General features: G+C 42.9%; 1 protein-coding gene across 1 annotated transcript in view; it reads right to left on the bottom strand.

Annotated features, from left to right (window-relative positions):
• Nucleotides 1–19125, bottom strand: part of PAQR8 (progestin and adipoQ receptor family member 8) — a 45249-nt gene extending 26124 nt beyond the window's left edge. Inside the window, exon 1 of the mRNA XM_034962240.3 lies at nucleotides 18970–19125. The gene's annotated coding sequence lies outside the window, so the exon portion shown is untranslated. The remainder of the gene's footprint in view (nucleotides 1–18969) is intronic.
• Nucleotides 19126–21294: the final 2169 nt, after the last annotated feature.

Here is a 21294-nt window from a genome sequence, read left to right as displayed (position 1 = left end):
TTCCACCCGCCTTGGCCTCCCAAAGTATAGGGCCTACAGGCCTGAGCCACCGCACCCAGCCATTGCTGTGCTTTTTGAATCCACCAATGCTTGTTACCACTAGTGTAGAAAGGACTTAGAGAGAGAATCCGTTTCCTCTTCCCCCACCTAGTTCCTGTCACCTTGGCAATTATTCTATAAATGTGGCCTGGCAAGAGAGTTACAAACAGCCATGTGTGTTCTGAGTGGCTGCTAGTGTGTAGCTTTAGAATTCTTGACCAGAAGACAGGATTGGGGAAAAGCAAAGGTGCCTGTCCATCCATAGATATTAATTTCCCCACAAAGTTCAGTGGGAGGAGGAGGGTGGGGGAGATTTTTTCCTGTTCCAAAGTAGAGATTTATGCTCAGTATACTTCTTTTTATTAGACCTAGAAAAATGAGGTTAAGAAATTATATGTGGAAAAATCAGTTCAAGTATCCAAGGATGCAAACCTCTTTCAGTTTGTTCGTGAGTACAAAGTATTGGCTTAAATGATAGCAAGTTGATACCTGTTTATACCAGCCTCATAAATTTGTAATAAAACATGTCCAGGTCACAGGATTTTTATAAGCAGCTCACCATTCCATGCCATATGATCCATCAAATAAAGAATACATGAAATAAGGATTTTTAAGCTGCCCTCTTTAAGTTGACAGGAAGGTCAGTTGAAGCCTGGAAAATCCTAGTCTTAATGAAGGCATTTAAAACTCATATTGAAAAATGTACATTTTCTCAGCTCCCAAGGCACCACAACTTCTCAGGACAAACAACAACATGCAAATTTTGGAATAACTAAAGAAATCAAACCCTTGGTGTTTGTTTCTAAGTTATAGGTTGATTTTAGAAAAGGCCACATATAAGAATAACCATTTGTCCTTACTGTAACATAACCTCAAGTCTCAGATGACATCTGATTATAATCTGTGAAGTGCTACCTGACTGCCTGGATTGTCTTTCCAAATGAGTTGAAATGTCCACGTCCACAGCTGCCCACCAATATGTACTTTAAAAGATATATACAGCTTGATTATTGACTGAGCATTGCCATACCACAGGTGGACCCTGGCAGATTTAGACACAGATTTTAATAGTAGCCAAGAGACAAACAACTCCTTCCAGTCTTTGCTCAAATCTCACCTCTTCAAGAAGGCTTCCCAACCACCCTGTTGATTTAATACCGCATTTCTACTCTCCCTGGCATTCCACAACACCTAACTCTGCTCTACTTTTTCTTTGTTTTCCATAGTACTACTTATCACCTTGTGACTTAACATGTTATTTTCTGCTCACACTTTAAAAAAAATCCAGGCCGGGCCGGGTGGCTCACGCCTGTAATCCCAGCACTTTGGGAGGCCAAGGCAGGTGGATCTCGAAGACCAGCCTGGCCAACATGGTGAAACCCCGTCTCTTAAAAATACAAAATAGCGGCCAGGCGCGGTGGCTCACGCCTGTAATCCCAGCACTTTGGGAGGCCGAGACGGGCGGATCACGAGGTCAGCAGATCGAGACCTGCTGGCTAACACGGTGAAACCCCATCTGTACTAAAAATACAAAAAAATTAGCCGGGCGCGGTAGCAGGCACCTATAGTCCCAGCTACTTCGGAGGCTGAGGCAGGAGAATGGCGTGAACCCGGGAGGCGGAGCTTGCAGTGAGCCGAGATCGCAGCACTGCACTCCAGCCTGGGCAACAGAGCGAGACTCTGTCTCAAAAAATAAAAATAAAGTAAAATACACATAACATAAAATTTACCATCTTACCATTTTAAGTGTACAGTTCAGTAGTGTTAAATCAATTCACAGTGTTGTGCAACCGATCTCCAGAACTCTTTTCATCTTGCAAAACTGAAACTCTGTATCCATTAAACAACTCCCCACTGCTGCCTCTTCCCAATCCCCTGGCAACCACCATTCTACTTTCCGTCTCTATGAATTCAGAGAACACTACTCTAGGTCCGTTATATAAGTGGAATCATACAGTGCTTTCCTTTTGTGACTGGCTTATTTTGCTTAGCATAATATCCCCAAGGGTCATCCATGTCATAGCATGTGCCAGAATTTCCTTTTTTTTTTTTGATAAAGAGTCTTGCTTTGTCACTCAGGCTGGAGTGCAGTGGCACGATCTTGGCTCACTGCAATCTCTGCCTCCCGTGTGCAAGCAATTCTCCTGTCTCAGCTTCCCGAGTAGCTGGGACTACAGGCGCCCACCACCATGCCTGGCTAATTTTTGTATTTTTAGTAGAGAGGGGTTTCACCATATCAGTTAGGCTGGTCTCGAACTCCTGACCTCAGGTGATCCACCCACCTCAGCCTCCCAAAGTGCTGGGATTACAGGTTTAAGCCACTATGCCTGGTCAATTTTCTTCCCCCTCTTTTTTTTAGACAGAATCTTGCTCTGTCGCCCAGGCTGGAGTGCAGAGGCCCAATCTCGGCTCACTGCAACCTCCACCTCCCAGGTTCAAGTGATTCTCCTGCCTCAGCCTCCCAAGTAGCTGGGATTTCAGGCATGCACCACCACACCCGGCTAATTTTTGTATTTTTAGTAGAGACAGGGTTTCATCATGTTGGTCAGGCTGGTCTTGAACTCCTGACCTCGTGATCCGCCCGCCTCGGCCTCCCAAAGTGCTGGGATTACAGGCCTCAGCCACCGCGCCTGGCCAATTTTCTTCCTTTTTAAGGTTGAATAATATTCCACAAAATTTTGTTATATCTGGAATGGGGTATATTTGATGCCCACTTGATAACTCTGCTTAGCTGTAACAAAGATACCTCAAATGAACACTACCGAAAGAGAATCAAGCTTCTTCCACTAACCCTACTTCTGTCCTGTGCTTCTTGTTCCTATCTCAGTAAATGGCTGCACCCAGGTGCTCAAGCCAGAAACCAGAGATATAGCATTTCTTCTTCACTGTTACTGTTCTTTATCCAGTTGCCAGTGATAATTACTAAAATGACTTACATATATTGAGCACTTACTCTCTACTACACATGGTTCTAAGGTCATTGCATGTGACTTAAATAAATAAAACATTTATTCCTCTCAACTCTATGAAATGGAATCTACTATTTTTAGCTATTGTACAGATGAGGAAACAGGTGAAGTCCCTTGCCCAAAATCCAGACAGGAAGTGGTGGAGCCAGAATCTGTGCCCAGGTAGTCTGGCTCCAGAGCCCGCGCCCTAAACTTTTATGCTATTCAGGAAATGCTTTCTGTTTCAACCTCGTTTATTGGAAATCATTCTACCAATGTATTAGTCCACTTTCCTAAATGTGTAAGTGAACATAATTTTGTCCAGGTCCTTTATCTCTTTCCATATAAAGTTTGGCTAATAGAGATACCAGTGCGAAGAAGATAGGACTGTGTCTATGGTAAGCCTAGGAAGTTTTGGTTAAGAGCAAAACTTAAAGGGGAAGTTAAGTTTCCCCTTTAAGTTTTGCTCTTAACCAAAACTAAGTTTCCCCTTTAAGTTTTGCTCTTAAACAAAACTTCCTAGGCTTTTGGGAAGTTGCTTCTTAAACAATTCCCAAGGATGTTCTCCCTGCAAAATTGCTCTTAAACAAAAGTCCTAATAGCATTTGATTTTCCTGTGTTTTGATATTTTTTTCTCTAAAGTGGAATATGTCAGCAAGTCAGTTTACTTGAAGACTGTGATTAATCAAAGCTATAATGTAGCAGATACAGTTATTAATATCAACAAGCTACATCAATCATAAACACCATTAAAAAACTTAAAACTTTCCTTCTTTGAGGTTGCATTGATCTTGGAGGCAAAGTGGGCTGGAAAGCAGACAGCCCAAGCCTGAGTCCTATCAGATTAAATGAATCACATACTTAAAATAAACCACAATCCTTCTGGTACCAGTAATGCCGTCAACTGAAAAGAATAATAAAGGCCAACTACTTAAGATTTCTGAATTAAATTTGAAAAAAAATGAATGCAATTACAAGGAGTAAGATGAATGCAGGTCGAGAAAGTGTCACCTTTCCATTTTAAGCTTATTCAGTGTCTAACAGCCAGTATTATATAAGTTTACCATCGAGTTAACATTAAAATACGATGCATTTTAAAGCAAAAGTGTGCCTTTTGAAGTCCCTAAGGTGCCTTTAGAAAACAGAGGATACAGTACCAGCAAGAAGCTATTTGGGCAAGTCCATAGATCACATGGGCTGGGAAGAGACAAGCACTCAATGTTACCAGAAATTCAAGGTCAGCACTTGCAGTTTCATTTCCATCACCCCAGCACTCCCTTTGACAAAGGATTATAGTATCTACTGAAAACTTGCATTCATTCCCAACTTGCTATTTCAGCCTCACCCACCACTCATCCCTCCAGAGAATTCACTTACTTTCGCATTCCCAAATAACAAGCAAATGAAGATTTGGGGGGCCTCTTTTTATATGACATCCAAAAAGATGCAGAAAATAAAGAACAACAGTAAGCCAGAAGTGATTTCAGCTTAAGTATGATTTTTACATACGCATCACTAGATAAAAGTATACAATTAATGGGGTGGGGGTAAGCTCTAAATCTTATCTAATTTTTAGAAAATACTTTAAAAATACTTGGCTAATCTAATATTTTGTCTAACCTATATGGGTTTTCCTTCCTGCTTTTCCTCACCCCATACCCAATATTCAGTTGAGACTTCCAAAATGGAAAAGTATCTCTGCCTGTCCTTGCTCTGAAATCAGAGCATTCCAAAATGAACCTGTTTGTCTTTTCCTTGCAAAAGAATGTACTGTTGATTAAAACAAGAGAAAACCACACCAGTGCATACACAGTCTGATCTTAACCACCCAGAAAGCAGCCTGGCATCCTCTGTCAAGCCTCTTAGAGACAGGCAGGCCTGGAGCAGCCCACACAGCTTCTGCCTGCATAGCCTACCAGCTCGCAATGATTTTGGTGACTACGGACTGGCCTAAGCCATTACTGCTGTCCAATACATTGTCTAAAATATGGTCATGAACACTTAAAACCTCACCAAGGAAGTCTTGATGCTTCATACGCATTATCTTAATACTCTCCAAATTTCTTCAAAAGTAAAGAGAACTACTATGTGACAGCAAGTTAGTTATAACCAGGCACTAAGTTTTTTGCTTTCCCATCTCATTAAACTACACATAATCTAGATTCAGTTTAATACAACTGCTATACCAGAGTAGGAACAGGACAGGCTCTGGGTTTCAATTCCTTTTCTTCCCCTTCAGCACTGCATTAGCATTTTTCTTCCTTAAGAATGATTTGATTTAGTCTTACTGACAAACCACTGAAGGACCTACTATAAGTTGCAAAGGGAGACTTGCAACTTCCAAATCTTCCATGAACCATCAGTGTTTAAAGCATCCCAGCCAGGCATGGTGGCTCATACCTGTAATCCTAGTGCTTTGGAAGGCCAAGGCAGTAGGATCACTTGAGCCCAGGAGCTCAAGACCAGCTTGGGCAACACAGACCCTGTCTCTACAAAAGAATAAATAAATAAATACATAAAAATTAGCCAGGAGTGGTGCCATGCACCTGTAGTCCCAAGTACTTGGGAGGCTGAGGAGGGAGGATCACTTGAGCCCAGGAGGGGAGGCTGTAGTAAGCTATGATCAGATCACACCATTGCACTCCAACCTAGGTGACAGAGTGAGACCCTGCATCTTAAAAAAAATAATAATAATCAAAAAAAATGTTGCTTTCTCTTCTGTTTTCCAGAGAGGGTTTGGCATCTATGTGGTAATGTCAATGAATGAGGAGATCTGCTCCCTAGCTGTTAGGGACCTAATATGACCACAGGCTAAAAAGCTCACTGAATTTTAGTGCAGGAAGGGCTTTATAGACTACTTATTTAGGAGATGGCAAATAGATTTCACTTGTCATGCCAACCTCTATTGCTTGGTAATGGCTTCCTGAAATCATGTGTTGAGCGGCATTCCAGGCCTGGACTGGAGTTTAGAGGGCAAGGTGTTATGGATTTACAATGTCTGCCACAAGCTCTTGAGGGAGGTGGGGCTCAGGAGGGAACAGTGGCACAGAGCCATATATTTGCCACCCCTGAGCTGACTCTACTATAGACAACTAAGTGACTTGTCGTCTACTGTTTTTCCCACTAAACGTTTTTAAAAAGTAGTGATCATATCAATAAAAAACTATTTCAAAATATTTGCAATAACATATCTTTAAATAAAATACATTGTCCCTGAAAATGTATTTCCCTCATTATCTCTAATAGAGATACTATTATATTAATATAATATTAATATAATTATTATCTCTAATAATAATGAGGTCCTCCTTGGCATGTCCCATAGAGAGCCAAAGGTGGAATTTGTAGGCTTTTCTTCAATTGCATCCTGACAACTACCATCTTCTAGAACTCCATGAGTAAGATGGTTAAAAAAGAGCTAGGAAGTTCTCCAGCAGTTATATGGCTTCTGTGATGGGACAGGACAGGTAAGGGGGAAGAAAAGGAAACAGAGGTTTAGGAATCAAGCAAATACTTATAGGCTCATACCTATAATCCCAGCACTTTATGAGGCCAAGGCAGGAGAATCGCTTGAGCCCAGGAGTTCAAGACCAACCTGGGCACCAACACAGCAAGACCCTGCAAAAAATTAGCTGGGCATGGTGGTATGTGACTGTAATCCTACCTAATAACAAGGCTGAAACAAGAGGATCACTTGAGCCCAGGTGCTCAAGGTCACAGTGAGCTATGATTACACCACTGTACTTACAGCCTGGGCAACAGAGTAAGACCCTGTCGAAAGAAGAAATGAAAGAAACGAAACAAAACGAAAAGAGGGAGGGAAGGAGGAGGAAAGAAGCAAGTAAATATCAGTGCAGTGATCCCAATGACAAAGGAAACTATTAAGCAGGAAAGTCAATGTGATGTTTTGATAGGAAAAATGGAGAACCAGTTTCTTGAACTTGACTAGTGTATTAGCCCATTCTCTCATTGCTATAAAGAAATACTGCACACTGGGTAATTTACAAAGCAAAGAGGTTTAATTGGCCACGGTTCTGCAGGCTGTACAGGAAGCATGATGCTGGCATCTGCCCACTTTCTGGGGAGGCCTCAGGAAGGTTACAATCATGGCAGAAGGCAAAGGGGGAGCAAGTACTTCACAATGCTGGAACAGGAGTAAGAGAGGGAGTGGGGAGGTGTCACATACTTTTAGACAACCAGATCTCATGAGAACCATCAGGATGACAACTTCAATGGGGATGATGTGAAGCCATGAGAAACTGCCCCCATGATCTAGTCACCATGCCCCACTTCCAACACTGGGGATTACAACTGAACATGAGATTTGGGTGGAGACACAGATCTAAACCATATCAACTAGCAAAGCTATCTTGATCAATTAGTCAATACGATTTATTTACTTGCTGTCTGCTCTGTTCTTAATGCTGTTATGGACCAAGTGGACACATCTGAGGCAAAAAAAAAAAAAAAAAAACAAAACAGATCCTTTTGTAGCCAGCTTATCCAATCTCTCCCTCTACCCTAAGGCAATCTTGGACACCCAGGCCAGGTCAGATCTCTGGAAAGGCAGAATCAGCCTCCCAGTACCTACTCAGTGTTGGCAGCCAACTGGCTCCCAGGTGAGGAGAACATTTCTGGCAGTAAAAGCAGTACACAGCAGGCAAGAGACCCTAAGAAAAAGCAAGGGAGAGGAGAGAGGCATGTGATTCCGGAGACAAATAAACACAATTAGCTGTGCTAGAAACAAACTGAAAAGACTCAGTGGGACGGCTGATTCCTTCCGCCAAGAGAAAACCAAAGGAGAATTCATTTAAAAGAAACCTTTTAGTTCCCTTGGCAGCTATGGCCCAATGACAGTCATATTTTCTATTAAGTCCTTTTCATTGTGGATTTCTCCAAGATTTAAAACACTATCACAAGAAGGGTTTGACTGCTTTATCAGTTTTGCTGCCCTAATAGAATCCATTAATATTTCAGGCTGGTCCTTTCTTTCTTTCAGACGGGCCTTTCACAGCTATTCTGTCCCTGTGTACCTAAATGAACCCAATTTGCAGCAATGGGAAAATGGTTGAATTCGTAGAAATCAACAGTCATGTCCGTGGGAGTTTGTTAATCCCAGGATCCAATTCTGTAATGCAAGGATTAGCTACAACAGTGGGGTCTGGTAGCAACCATGTAGCATGGCAGTAAACAAGATGGGCTTTGGAGTTAGGCAACTTGGATTTGAATGCTGACTCTGTCAGTTACAAGTTGGGTGACCAGGGGCAAGTAATTTAAACTCCTTGTGTCTCAGAGCCTTCATCTGTCAAATAGGGATATAGTGATATCTAACAGTGTTATTGTGAAGTTTAAAGAATTATAATAAAAGGGTCCTTATCTTTTGGAAACACATTTTAGAATGTTCACAAATAATATGATGTCTGGGATTTGCTTTAAAATAATCTGAAGATATATATATATATATATGGAGTTGGCCATGAGCTAATAATTACTGAAATTGGTTGATGGGCACATGGGGATTTATTATACCATATTGTCTACCTCTGCCTGTTTGAAATTTCAATAACAGAAAGTTTAAGAGAGAGAGAGAAAGAAAGAAAGAGAGAAATACATGTAAAACTCTTAGCACACATGTGCTCATTAAATGTAATCTGTTGTAGATCAGAGGTTTTGAGGGCATTGTTTCCAGGTCACAGAGGTGCCAAGAGACCAGCCTGCCTCTCTAGAAACATGGGTGGGTTCTGGGGCCAACATGAGGGAGTTAAACACATGGAGAACTTCACTGTCACTCTAGATCATCCACTACTGCCCAACCTTTTCACTATCAGTAACAATAAGTTGATCATTATTGGTTCTCTATGCTTTGGAAGTTTACTAAATCTCACATCCTTCCAATATTCATTACCTAGATCTTTTACAGATATACAGAATCAGAGTTCCGAGTCAGCTTTAGTTGAGCTGGTGGTGGCTCCAAACTGAGCTACTGTCATTTCCAGCCAAAAGCTAAGCATTTCCAAGTTTTAATGGCTCGTGCAGCTGCTTGACAGACATGTATGTGGTTTCACAGGCATACAAAATAGCGAAAAAATGTTCAATGCACTCCATGCCTCCAGTGGGTTCAGGAAACCACTTACATCAATTCAGAGCCAGCCCCAGAAATTCCCAGCTTCTAGGATTTCTTAGATAGAGTGATGAGCTGGACAGACAGGGAACTCCACCCTGGAGTAATGCCAAGCTAGATATGCACTCCAAGGAATCCCTTAATTAAACCAGCATTTCCAAACACGATTTCATGCCCCCTCACAAACAAGGAATCTGCCATCTTTGCTCTGACACTAACTTTAAGAGCCCTTGCACTAGCCACTTCATCTCTGTTTCATTTGTACTGGGATATCTCCCTCCTAAGGTTGTTGCAGGGACCAAAGGTAATGCAAGTAAAGTACATTGCACAATGCCTGGCACACAGTGATTGCTCAATACACGGTAGCTATTTTGTCTTTGTATGTTTTTACATATGCATGGATGTATTATTACCTCCTTTGGAATTTGGTTAATATTTAGACCCAATGGTTCTCCAGGCCATGAGATGTATCACAGCCACATAATTATAAAGAGTTTAATATTTTCTTTTTCATTTTGATGCAGCTGTGTTCAATCTTCTTTTCCAGAGATGGATGTATGGATCACTGTGTTATTGTCAACAGTACCTGTGTGTCCTCTCCTATGCAATTCATGCTTCTTCTGTAATAGAAGAATTCTTCTATTCATGCTTCTTTTATAGAAAGTAAAAAGGAGAAAAAAAGTGCTCCAATTCAAGTCTAGCAAGACCACTGTTATTACTATTATGAAATACTTGCTGAATGTCCACTGTATATATATTGTTGAGAGGGTCAATGGACAAGATGAGCATATAATAAAGCTGGAACTCCATTAGCAAAGACTTCAGTGGTCTTTGGCTTCTCTAGGGAAGCTAAAAGCGAGCTAATCTAAAATTTTACCCTTACCTTACCCTTACCTAAAACTGGCACTCTCTTTCCCCTTATCCTGATTTATTTTTCCTCATAGCATTTTTCACTACCTAAAATCATACATTTCCTGATTTACTTGTTTATTGTTTGTCTCCCCCAAGAGAATATATGTTGCATGAAGGCAGGGACCTTGTTCATCTCTGTATCTCCTGTACCTAGAACTCTGCCAACCAAGCATATAGTAAAGTAGACCCTTGAAAAATATTTTTCAATGAGTGATTTAATTTTTTCCTTTCTGCAAACACCCAATTGCAAAAGGGAATCTAGATCTGAGGTCCTGCTCTATGTATTCCTTATGTAGCTGACCACTGCAATCCAATGCAGAAGATAGGGAGTAAACACACACACACACACATACATGTGAAGTGGTGCCAAGTGATATGAAGAAAAATGAAGCCAAATAAAGTGATTTCCTCAGGGCCTTACATACCATATACTATTCTGATTTTTGCCTCTGTGCCATTGCAGAAGCTATGTCTCCCATCATAAATGTCCCCCTCTTTGGATATTATTCTTCTTTCAAGATCTCACTCAGGTTGTTTCTCCTGAATTACACTCAAACTGTAAGAGCTCCCATTGACTTTACCCTGTCTCACACTGAGGGGTACTGCACCTACTACCAGTGCCTCAGAGTCTTACACACAACTATAAACGTTCTAAAGTTTTCTCCTTCATGGAAAAAAAAAAAGCAGACACTCCAAATGTATTAGGCTCCTTAAGCACAAAAAGACGTGCTTTACGCTTCTCTTACATCTCTCAAGGAATCTAGCAGTGTTGGGTACTTATTAAGTGGCCAAAAATATCCCTGTAAATGAACTGACAGATTTCCTATTTGAACCCCACCTCTGCCGCTCTGGCCTTATTTCATTTATGCCCCAACAACATCTATTGCCTTTTTCTCCCTCTCCCTCCCAAGTGTCCGAGTTAGACTGATTCTTGAGACCTACAAAAATCTAAGATATTTACATCCCAGATGAGACAAAGACATTGTCTGAGACCCTCAGACCAGCAGCTTCTCAGAAGGTGGCAATAGTTCCAGAGATATAAGTCATAAACAAGTCATTATTCAGTATGTTTTAAAGAGGAAAAAAAAAAAAACCCATGCAATCCAAGAAATACCTTTAGCACTTCATGAATTAACATGAACCTCTTCATCAAACCAAGATTTGCGGAATCAGTTTCTACTTTCTTGAAATGCCACCTGGTTTCAATGACATTCTTGAACCTATCTGGGTAACATTTTAGCACTGCAGGCAATTGAGTATTAGCCCATGAAACTAATTCCACTTTCTAAAGTACTCAAGGTCTCTGACAACTCAAGGGAATAATAGTAATGACTTTATCTTGCTTAAGTGCAGGAATAAAAAAGCTAAGATGGGATTTCTGGAATGAATTCACCATGGAAAATATAAATTTTCTAATTTGAGAGCCATTAAACTCCATCACTGACTATATACTATCTGCTCTTCCATATTTTATACAGATTTACCAAATTCTCTTTATAGTTTTCACCAACAGTCATTTATCCCAAAATTATGATCCATAGACATTATTCAGCAGAGTATGTATATTTTATTTCCATCTTCGCCTGGTTTGGTAGCTCACCTCCAGTTTCCTGACTACGGATTTATTTTGAACCTTTTGGTATTCTCTTGGAGTCAAAAGAGCAGGTGTTAAGGACAGGGCAAATACAGAGTTTCACAATATTGTTGGAAAGTACTCAATTCTCTATTCTTTGAGAATAGAGATTTTTTTCTTCTTCTTTGCTCCTTTTAATCTTGGACCTGAAAAGGATAAATGTCACCACCTCTACTGTTAGCTGTGTCTCAAAATCAACAAAAAGCTCTTAAATCAATAACCCTAGCTCTGGTCTTTCTCAAATTCTTACAGCCCTAGGAACTGAGGGTTGATTAAAGTCAGGAACCAGGTCACCCTGGAAAGAGAGGTGAACCAGCCTTGGGTCTTCCCTAGGTGTACTTGTCTTGAAATTTTGAAGTCACCTATTACCTCCATTGTATATTAACATTTATCATAATTATTATTTGCTCATTCAACAAATATTGCTCTGATATGGTATTGAATATTCCTCACATAGTAAAATATGAACAGTTTATTTGCCACCCAGATGGTTTGGAAGCCTATACCCTCCAAGACATTGAGAAAAGAAAAATCTTTCTCTCAGGAGAGAGAATGAGTGCCAAGCAATGGGAGAAGCCCCTTAAAAAACCATCAGATCTCGAGAGAACTCACTCACTATCATGAGAACAGCATGGGGAAAACTGCCCCCATGATTTAATTATTTCCACCTGGTCCCGCCCTTGACACGTGGGGATTATACAATTCAAGGTGAGATTTGGGTGGGAGACACAGAGCTAAACCATATCACTCTTCATCTGTTAAAAAAAAAATCAGTATATTTGCTCTTTATGCCTCATGGGATGGTAGCAAAAGTCATATTTGAGAAGATATATAAAACTCTTTGAAAACTGTCCAGCAGATGTGCACACAGAAATATTGAATGAGGTAAATTTATCAATATTAATTAAACACCTCTAAGGTTCTAAAACAATGTTTTTCAAACTTTGACCACAACCAATTAGAAGCCAACATATACCCAAAACTAAACAAAAGTTTAACAACACTTACGTTACTTAGATATTTTTAATTCCCTTTTCTTCTTTTTTTTTTTAAATACAAGTCATGCATTTCACACGGCAGTGGTCCTTGACCCTCAACTCACACCCAAGAATTAAAAAAATCTGATACCCAGGTGCTACTCACCTTGACTCACAAACAATGGTCTGGGGTGGGGCTAGGGCATCAATATTCTTGGACAACCCCAGGTGATTCTATCCTATAGCCAGGACTGAGAACCACAGTACCAATGGTTTCTAGATCACAGCTAAGAAAACACTGTTACTTATTTACATCCTTATCTGCTAAACATTCTCTGTGCCCAGAATTTGCTCCACTTGCCCCTGTTTGCTGAAGATCTGCTTGTTACCGAGTTGATTACTCACTCATGTGGCTCGTGTGTGTGTGTGTGCACGTCCCAAGTAGTTGGGACTACAGGCACGTGCCACCACACCTGGCTATTTTTTGTATATTTTGTAGAGATGGGGTCTTGCCATGTTGCCCAGGCTGGTCTTGAACTCCTGGGGCTCAAGCGATCTTCCCATCTCAGCTTCCCAAAGTGCTGGGATTACAGGCATGAACCACCATACCTGGCTAAAGAAAAGCAAAGGGGAGGGAAATGGCCAGACCTCCTCACCTGCTCACACAGCAAAGGAAACTCTCTGGTCATGTCTAGACAAGGGTCTGAGAAGAGCCTTCAGAAGCCTGGGAGATACTAAGTTCAATCAGAAGGAGCTTCCTGGCCTGGCTATCTCCCCCTTCCAAGTGTAGCCCACATGGAACAGAAAGCTCCTCCATCCTCATCTTTCCTCTACACAAGTCTGGGGGACTGTCCTGTTTGCTTGGTTGATCTGCAGAGTACACTTAGCTGTCTGGCAGAACCTAGGACAAAATGCAGAAGGTACCAGGGACGCTGGAGGCCCTACATCTGTGCCCCTGCCCTATCCTTGGGCACACAAATGAAAACAAGAAACCTGAATTCTTTCTGTACATAATAGGTTAAGAAACAAAAGCTGTGTCTGTTTAAAGCACAGTCTTTGGATTTTGACCTAGATCTACCAGTCATGATACTAAGAGTTGACACTTATTGCGATCCTTCTGTGTGCTAAGCATTTCATACACACTCTAACTCACATCTCTTCAGATATGCATCCTATGGATACTCAGATTAAGTAACACACCCAGGGTGGCACAGTTAAGAAATGGTGGTGTCAGGGTGCTAATGCAGGTTTATTTTTACTCCAAATCCCATGCTCTAGGCAAGGGCTTCTCAGCACTACTGATGTTTTGAACCAGATAACTGTTTGTTGTGCGGGGCTGTCCTGTGCATTTTAGGATGGTTAGCAGCATCTCTGGACTCCACTCATTAGATGCCAGTAACATCCCTCCCCCTCCAGGTATGACAATCAAAAATGTCTCCAGACATCACCAAATTTCATCCTCTGGGGGAAAGGGGCAAATTCACCACCCACTTCTCCCCATTAAGAATCACAGCTCCAGGCTGGGCACAGTGGTTCACGCCTGTAATCCCAGCACTTTGGGAGGCCAAGATGGGCAGATCACGAGGTCAGGAGTTCGAGACCAGCCTGACCAACATGGTGGTCAAAAATTACAAAAATACAAAAATTAGCTGGGTGTGGTGGTGCGCGCCTGCAATCCCAGCTACTCAGGAGGCTGAGGCAGGATAATTGCTTGAACCCAGGAGATGGAGGTTGCAGTGAGCCGAGATTGCGCCATTGCACTCCAGCCTGGGTGACAGAGGGAGACTTCATCTCAAAAAAAAAAAGAATCATGGCTCCAGTCTAAGCCACAATGTATATTGTTTCCTGGTCCTTTACAAGTACATAAACCGCTACTCAGAAGACAGAGCAAGAACCAAACACAACATTCCAGGAAAGTTTCGTATAGCAATAATACCACCCCATCCTGCAGATATACTTTGTAATTCACTAATTATAGCTATTTTCTCCTTTTATGGCCTCTGAGTGCATATTGGGATCTAATTTTGAAAGAGTTAATCCACCTCAAAAATATGAACACTATTGAGAGATCCACCTATTTACCCTTCTTTGAGAAATTGAAGGAAAATATCATGTAGTAAAATTCATATGAATTCTTAGCTCCACAGGCCATTAGGAGAAGCTTTTGTTCCTGCATCATTGTAAGAAAGCACATGATGTGAATGAACTTCTGAAGGGCAAAGCCTGTGTCTCAAGCCTCTCCATCTCCAGCACTTGCTTGCCTAGAACAGAGAATTCTCACTAAATGGTCAACATTTCATGAAACATTAACTATTTCATAGCAGCCCCTAATCATCTGATTAAAATTAAGATGAAACTTTCCCATCTATCTAATATATGTACATATATATATAAAATAAAATTTATAAACTTGAAAAAAAACTAGTGTTGACATTTACAGAAGAGCTGAGATTTCAGTGCCAGGCTATTCTTCCCTATTGTTTAAAAAACACAGCAGAGCAAAACTCACATTTGGAATGAAGGGAATGTTTACCAGAATCGTCTCTTTCAATACGTGCCAAGAGAACTGTAGCTGTTTCGTTAGAATAATATTTTCATTGGATGAAGGGAAAAAAATTAGAGAAGAGGCTTTTAAACTTTTTTCTTTCAGATTTGCCTTACCACACCAAACTGTTATACATAATATACAATCATAACAGGAATGCTCATTTTAAAAAAAAAATCTGAATTCAAAAGAAAGTAACTGGGAGCACTGACTCCACTTATTTGGAGTCTGTATTTCCTCGTTTCTGAATAAATAAAAAATAACTAATTGTGGTTGCTTTTCAGGTTACCCTTTAAAAACTCTTAAAAGACCAGGAGGGCAAAAACCAAAATGTTCTATCTGTAGTTAGTTGCAAAACCTAACTGAAGGGAATATCATTACCTGGGAAATGATAAATTTCCACATGGCTTCAAAGGAATTTTAACATAAGACTATCAATAAATAATATTCCTAACAAGAATAAGTAGACTCTGTTGAGCACTCATGATGTGTCCGGCACCGAACTCAAGTGTTCTACATGCATCAATGTTATTTCATCTTCATCACAGCCCCATGAGGTACATACTCATTAATATCTTCATTTTAAGAAAACTGAGGCCAAAAGAGATGAAACAACTTGCCCCAAACCACAGCTAGATCAAGATTCAAGCTGTGGCTGTATGAAGCTTTATGCAACACAACCTGAAAAAAAAATGCGGATTTTAAAAAGGGATATGTTCAGTACATTTTTTACTGTGTGCCATGAAATCCCAAAGTTGAAATGAATGTTCAGAAATCATTCTCTTCCCTTTACTTCTGTGGATCCTTTCACATCAAAAATCAAGCACCAGGCATTACCTACAGCTGGGGCAAATGGCTTTCTGGGTACCTTTTTTTTTTTTTGGTGAGACAACGAGTCTTTTGTATTTTTGTTTTGCTTTCTGTAAAAATCCACAATGACAGAGACTGCCTAGTAACAAGTATCAGGAGGGGCAAAGAAAGGCTTACTTTTTCTAGCCCAATATGCCATAAGCTATAACAATAAAGTGACAGGACCAATTACTTTACATACATACCAGAGCATAAACACCAAAATGAAGGTTGTGCTTCAAAGTAGTTAAGTTTTTGAGGAGTTAAATGTTGTACTCAAAATTTCCACTGTGGAGATGATGGGAGCCCCTAACCCCGGTGTTGTTCAGGGACCAGCTGTAATTCCTTCCAATCCTAAATACATACTCCATGCCATTACTAAATGCCCCTTTTAGAACTGCCAGTCTTTCAAGAGAATTTTCATTACTTTAATGAGCATACTTATTGACAACCTCGATTCCCCACCTCGGAAGCCCAAGTTGGCCCCGCACAGTGCCTGGCTGTTTCCCAGCTGAGGAAGGTTTGCCATCACTGAGGCAATCAGGAAATGTGTTGCAAACTCGGAAGGCAACTCCAAAGCAGGAGCTCCAAAATTATTCTCAGTAGTGACAGCATCACTAGAATTAGTACACAGCTTGCCAAGAGCAGGCTTTTGAAGGGGAGAAATACTGATTTGAATGTATAAATACTGGCATATTTATTTTAACATTTGGATAAAGAATTGGAAGCATCAGCAAGTGTTACGTCCAAGTGAATAAGTACACTGCTGCAGGAATGATAGTGCAGATTTTGATGCAAGGTCCTGACCACTCAATAAGGTATACACACACCCTTAATGGAAACATGCTTATCCTGAAATGATTCTTGTAAAATGAATAAATCGCTTTCTATCCTGTTAACTTGCATAATTATTAAAGATTTCCTTTTCATGAATTAAAAACAGACCCAACAAATGCTAGTTGCCAAAATAATCCTTGTTTATCCAATGAAGCTCAAATCTCAGTGTGTGTCAGAAGATGGACCTATATGCACCAGAAGGAAATCTGGTGCATACACACACCCGCAAAAAAAAAAAAAAAAAAAAAAAAAAAAAAAAAAAAATATATATATATATATATATATATATATCTTTCAATGGATATATCCACTTAATAAGATTCCTCTACTCTGGGTCTTCCAGAATTGGTTGTTACGCCAAATAACTGAAATAATTACCATACATAATTAACAATACAAGATGGGTTAATGTAAGATAGTCAACATTTAACTAATAATTGAAGGACACGCACCCAAGGACAAACAGCAGAAATAAAAAACAAAAACAAAGCCATGCCTTGGTCCTTTGTTTTTAGATACACACTTGGATACTCATCCACTGAGGTCCTAAGCAGGCTGGCTCCCTTCCAGTTGACCTGGTCAAGGGTGCAGCAGCTCAGGGCTGGGTACACGTTGTGGATAACCTTAACAGGGCAGTCAAGGGCAGTATACCTTCCATGCAGGCAACTATTAACTTCAGTAACAGGAGTCTTCACTGACAAGCAAATACTCCCAACTGTACAATACTCTCATGTTTAACTCGACTGGAATGCAATGCGTTTGTGGACATTGTTTGGTGTGTGTATTTGTTGTGGATTTTCCTCGTTTTTACCCAGAAACAGCTTCTCAGAGTACTGGAACAAGTAGTACACACGTGGGTCTAAAAATCACACATACAGTGTATTGTATGAGTTATCCCTAAGGCGCACACACACGGGTAGGTATTACCTGTACATTTGAAATCTCACTCCATAACTAATTTTTTTAGCCCAGGCTCTTCTCATTGGGTTCCTGGACAAAATCATTTCTAACCCAGCTAAGAAATATGGAATGCAACTTAGGTCAAGACAATGAGCCTGCCAAGGCTCCTGGACTTCCCACTAGTCTGCCAGTGCCTGGAGCACCCACAGCTGCACAGGAAGCTGCGGTGCCCGGCTACCTCCAGGTCCCCGCACCGGGTCGGCGAGGTGCAGCAGCCCCCAAACCCAGGCTCCGAATATTCCCCAAGCGCGCTGAGTGCGAGGTCCCCACCCGCCCCCGTCTGGGGATGCCCGGTCTTGCTCCCTGGACTAGATTCCCTCTCGAGTTGTCTACGACCCTGTTCCACTGAGGGCGCTGCGTTCCCATAGCCTAGACAGACGTTCCCAGCGTTCCAGCCCCACCAGCCACCTCCGACACCCCACCGCGGCGTTCCCATCCAGCCAAGCCCCAGCATCCGCCCATTAGCCAGCTGCCGGCGGTTCTCATCACAACTCCGCTCCTCGCGCCCACCCTCTCAGACAAGCCCCCTCCATCTTTCCCGGGCGAAAGCACATGCCTAGACCCACCCTACTCTTTCTGGGGTTCCCCTACCTCGGGCTGCCCTTCCTCGGGCTCTCCCTACCGCCCCGGGTTTCCTCTCCTCCGCACTCCCCTCCCAGGTTCCGTTCCCCTCCGCCCTGCGGAGGGCGCCCCAAAAATGCGGACAGGACGCCCCTCGTTCTGCCCTGTCGGACTCCCCCACGTCGCGGTCCTGAATCTCCCGCCCTCTGGGCTCAGCCTTCCCAACATCGCGGTCCCCACACCCCCGCCAGATCTCCAGGCTCGGGCTCCATGACTCCCCAGCATCGTAGTCCTGACCAACCCACTACAGCCGTTCAGAGCTCCAGGGCTCCCCAGCATCCTAACCCGTCGTCCCCCCTTCCGGGCTTGGATTCGGAGACTCAACATCGGGGCCCTAAACTCCGGCCCCTGGCCTCAGGTTCCCAACGCTGCGACTCTGGACCTCCCCTCTGAGCTCGGGGTGCGAGGACTCCCCAACGCCGCGATCCTGACGTCCCCGCCTCCCGATCTCGGGCCCCGGGGCTCCCCGACCTCGCGGTCCCAATACCCAACTCGACCCGTTCCGCGCCTCCCGCGGCGGGACTCACCGGCAGGGGCGGCGGCCGAGCCCGTGCGCGTAGCCCAGCCCGGCCCAGCCCGCGCTCCCGCCTCGGGGTCCCGGCCACGAGCTTCCCGCGGGTGACTGTGACCGCGGCGGGCTCGGCTCGGGGGAGCGGCCGGGAGGAGGAGACCGCCGGGGGCGGGTGACGCCCGGCTCCGCCCCTTCCCGACCCGGGGGCGGGATGCGCAGACCCGCGCGCTCCGCTGCAGCCCGCGCCGCTGCCGCCGCTGCGAGGAAGTTGACTGACGCCGCTTCCTTCCACCCAGGACGCAGACCCTCGCAGTCCCTGGTAGCTGCAAAAAATCCGGAGAGTTTGAGACAGAGACGCCTTAACCGCCCTCCTATTCTTTCCAAGAATTCACCTCCCAGGGGGCCATTTCCGAAGTCCCTCGGGAAGGGCGGAAAACAATAACAAACTTCATCTGCGCTGTCAAGACTGATTTAAATCCTGGCCTTTCTCTCACCACTCTCGGGTGAACGTTCAGGGTCATGCCCATGATATAAATAATGTGATGACATACCACGGAGGCCCTTGCAGACACTTCCACACCCCTAAGATACACCCGCCCAAGACTCGCGCCTCTCCCATGACTACATCACACAGACACATCTGACACTGCCCTGCAGAGGATCCCACTTCTACCCTGTGTCCTCAATCCACAGCCTTCGTGGGTCCCAGCAATAGCGACCCACACATACAATCTATTGGAGGCAGGGTGCGGGGGTGGGTTCCACCTCCCGACTTGCTCTTCACCCACAATGTTCTCGGTATTTTACCGTGAGAAAAAGACAGTTAAGAAGTTGGATGATCAATTAACAAATCAAGCTGGCTTTGCTTTTAAAAAGCCTTCTTCATTATCTGGAGAAAAGAGAAGGCCTGGGAAGATGGCCTGCTTACTGTAAGATTTTCTCAGACAGGCCTAATTCTGGTCTGCTTACTGTAAGATTTTCTCGGACGGCCTAATTCTGGTCTGCTTACTGTAAGATTTTCTCAGGCCTAATTCTGGTCTGCTGGTTCCCAAAACTTCTCTTATACCACCGTGTTTCAGTGACATGTTGCACAACATCTCACATTTGTACAATGTTTCTATTTTTCAAAACATTTTAGCCGAGTGTGATGGTTCACACCTGTAATCCCAGAACTTTGGGAAGCCAAAGTGGGCAGATTGCTTAAGCCCAGGAGTTCGAGACCAGCCTGGGCAACAAGGTGAGACCCTGTCTCTGCAAAAAATACAAAAATTAGATGGGCGTGGTGGCACACGCCTGTAGTCCCAGCTACTCATTCTCAGGCAAACATCACGAAGCAAAGAAAGTAATCTTAGCAGGATTATTTCAGTTCCATAAATGAAGACATTTAGACTCTGAACAGTTGCATGGCAGGTTTGAAGCTGAGTCAGAGCCAGGAAAGAGCCCAGACGCCTGTCTTTAGAGCCACTGCTCTCCCCAGGGAATCATAGTCCAGCACTTACTTATAGGTGGATACTAGTGGAAATGTCACAGGAGGTCTTTGGCAGCTTTGCTCCCTCCATCTCTTCTTCACCCCAAAGATGTCAGGGAACTCTCCCTTAACCTCAAAAACCTGGGCTCTCCTTTATCGTCAAAAACCTATGATAGGCCAGAGGTCACAACCGTACAAGAGGGCTTATTGAGAGGGAGTGAAAACTCCTTCCACTTTGGGCCACTCTAGAAACAAAATTACAGGTTAGCACATCTAAAAGCCTATCCACAGCCTTCATCCAACTAACGTGAGCTGTCAGCCAGGAGCTGATGAGCCTCCGAAATGCATTGCTGATTATTTTTGCAGTGTTTTTCTCCCTAAGAGTTAATCCATGTGGAATGTGAAGAAGTCTTAAAAGGAGACTAACAAGGCTTCTAATTCTTTCTCAATGGTAAATGTTCCTTTCTTCTTGCCCTTTATCCAAAAGGCAGATGTGAACGTGCATGTAAAGTGTAATGGGTGTCAGGCATTGTTATCTGTACATGAGGCAGTTCTGTTTGCAAGTGACGCTGTCCAGAGCCACTAAATAAGAATGGTGGTTCTCATCCTTCATGCCTTTTAAAACTACCTTGGTCTCAAGCTAGCTTCTTTTATTTTCTACTGTGAGGTAATGGCCTACTTCCGTTTGGACAGTAAAAGTGATGTTTTGGTAACACTGGAAAAAGTCCTAGGGTGACCTGGCTATTTTTGAATTATAATAAAAGCCTGTTGGGTCCTTCATAAAAGACAGTTAGGATGGCCTTTGGTATATGGAAATTCACAGCCAACTTTCCTCTATGTAATAATCCCATCTGGCAACACAATTTTGACCTG

This window comes from Pan paniscus, chromosome 5 (assembly GCF_029289425.2).
Source record: "Pan paniscus chromosome 5, NHGRI_mPanPan1-v2.0_pri, whole genome shotgun sequence".
NCBI lineage: Eukaryota > Metazoa > Chordata > Mammalia > Primates > Hominidae > Pan > Pan paniscus.
Note: the sequence above shows the minus strand (reverse complement) of the source record. Positions and strands in the feature narration are given on the sequence as shown.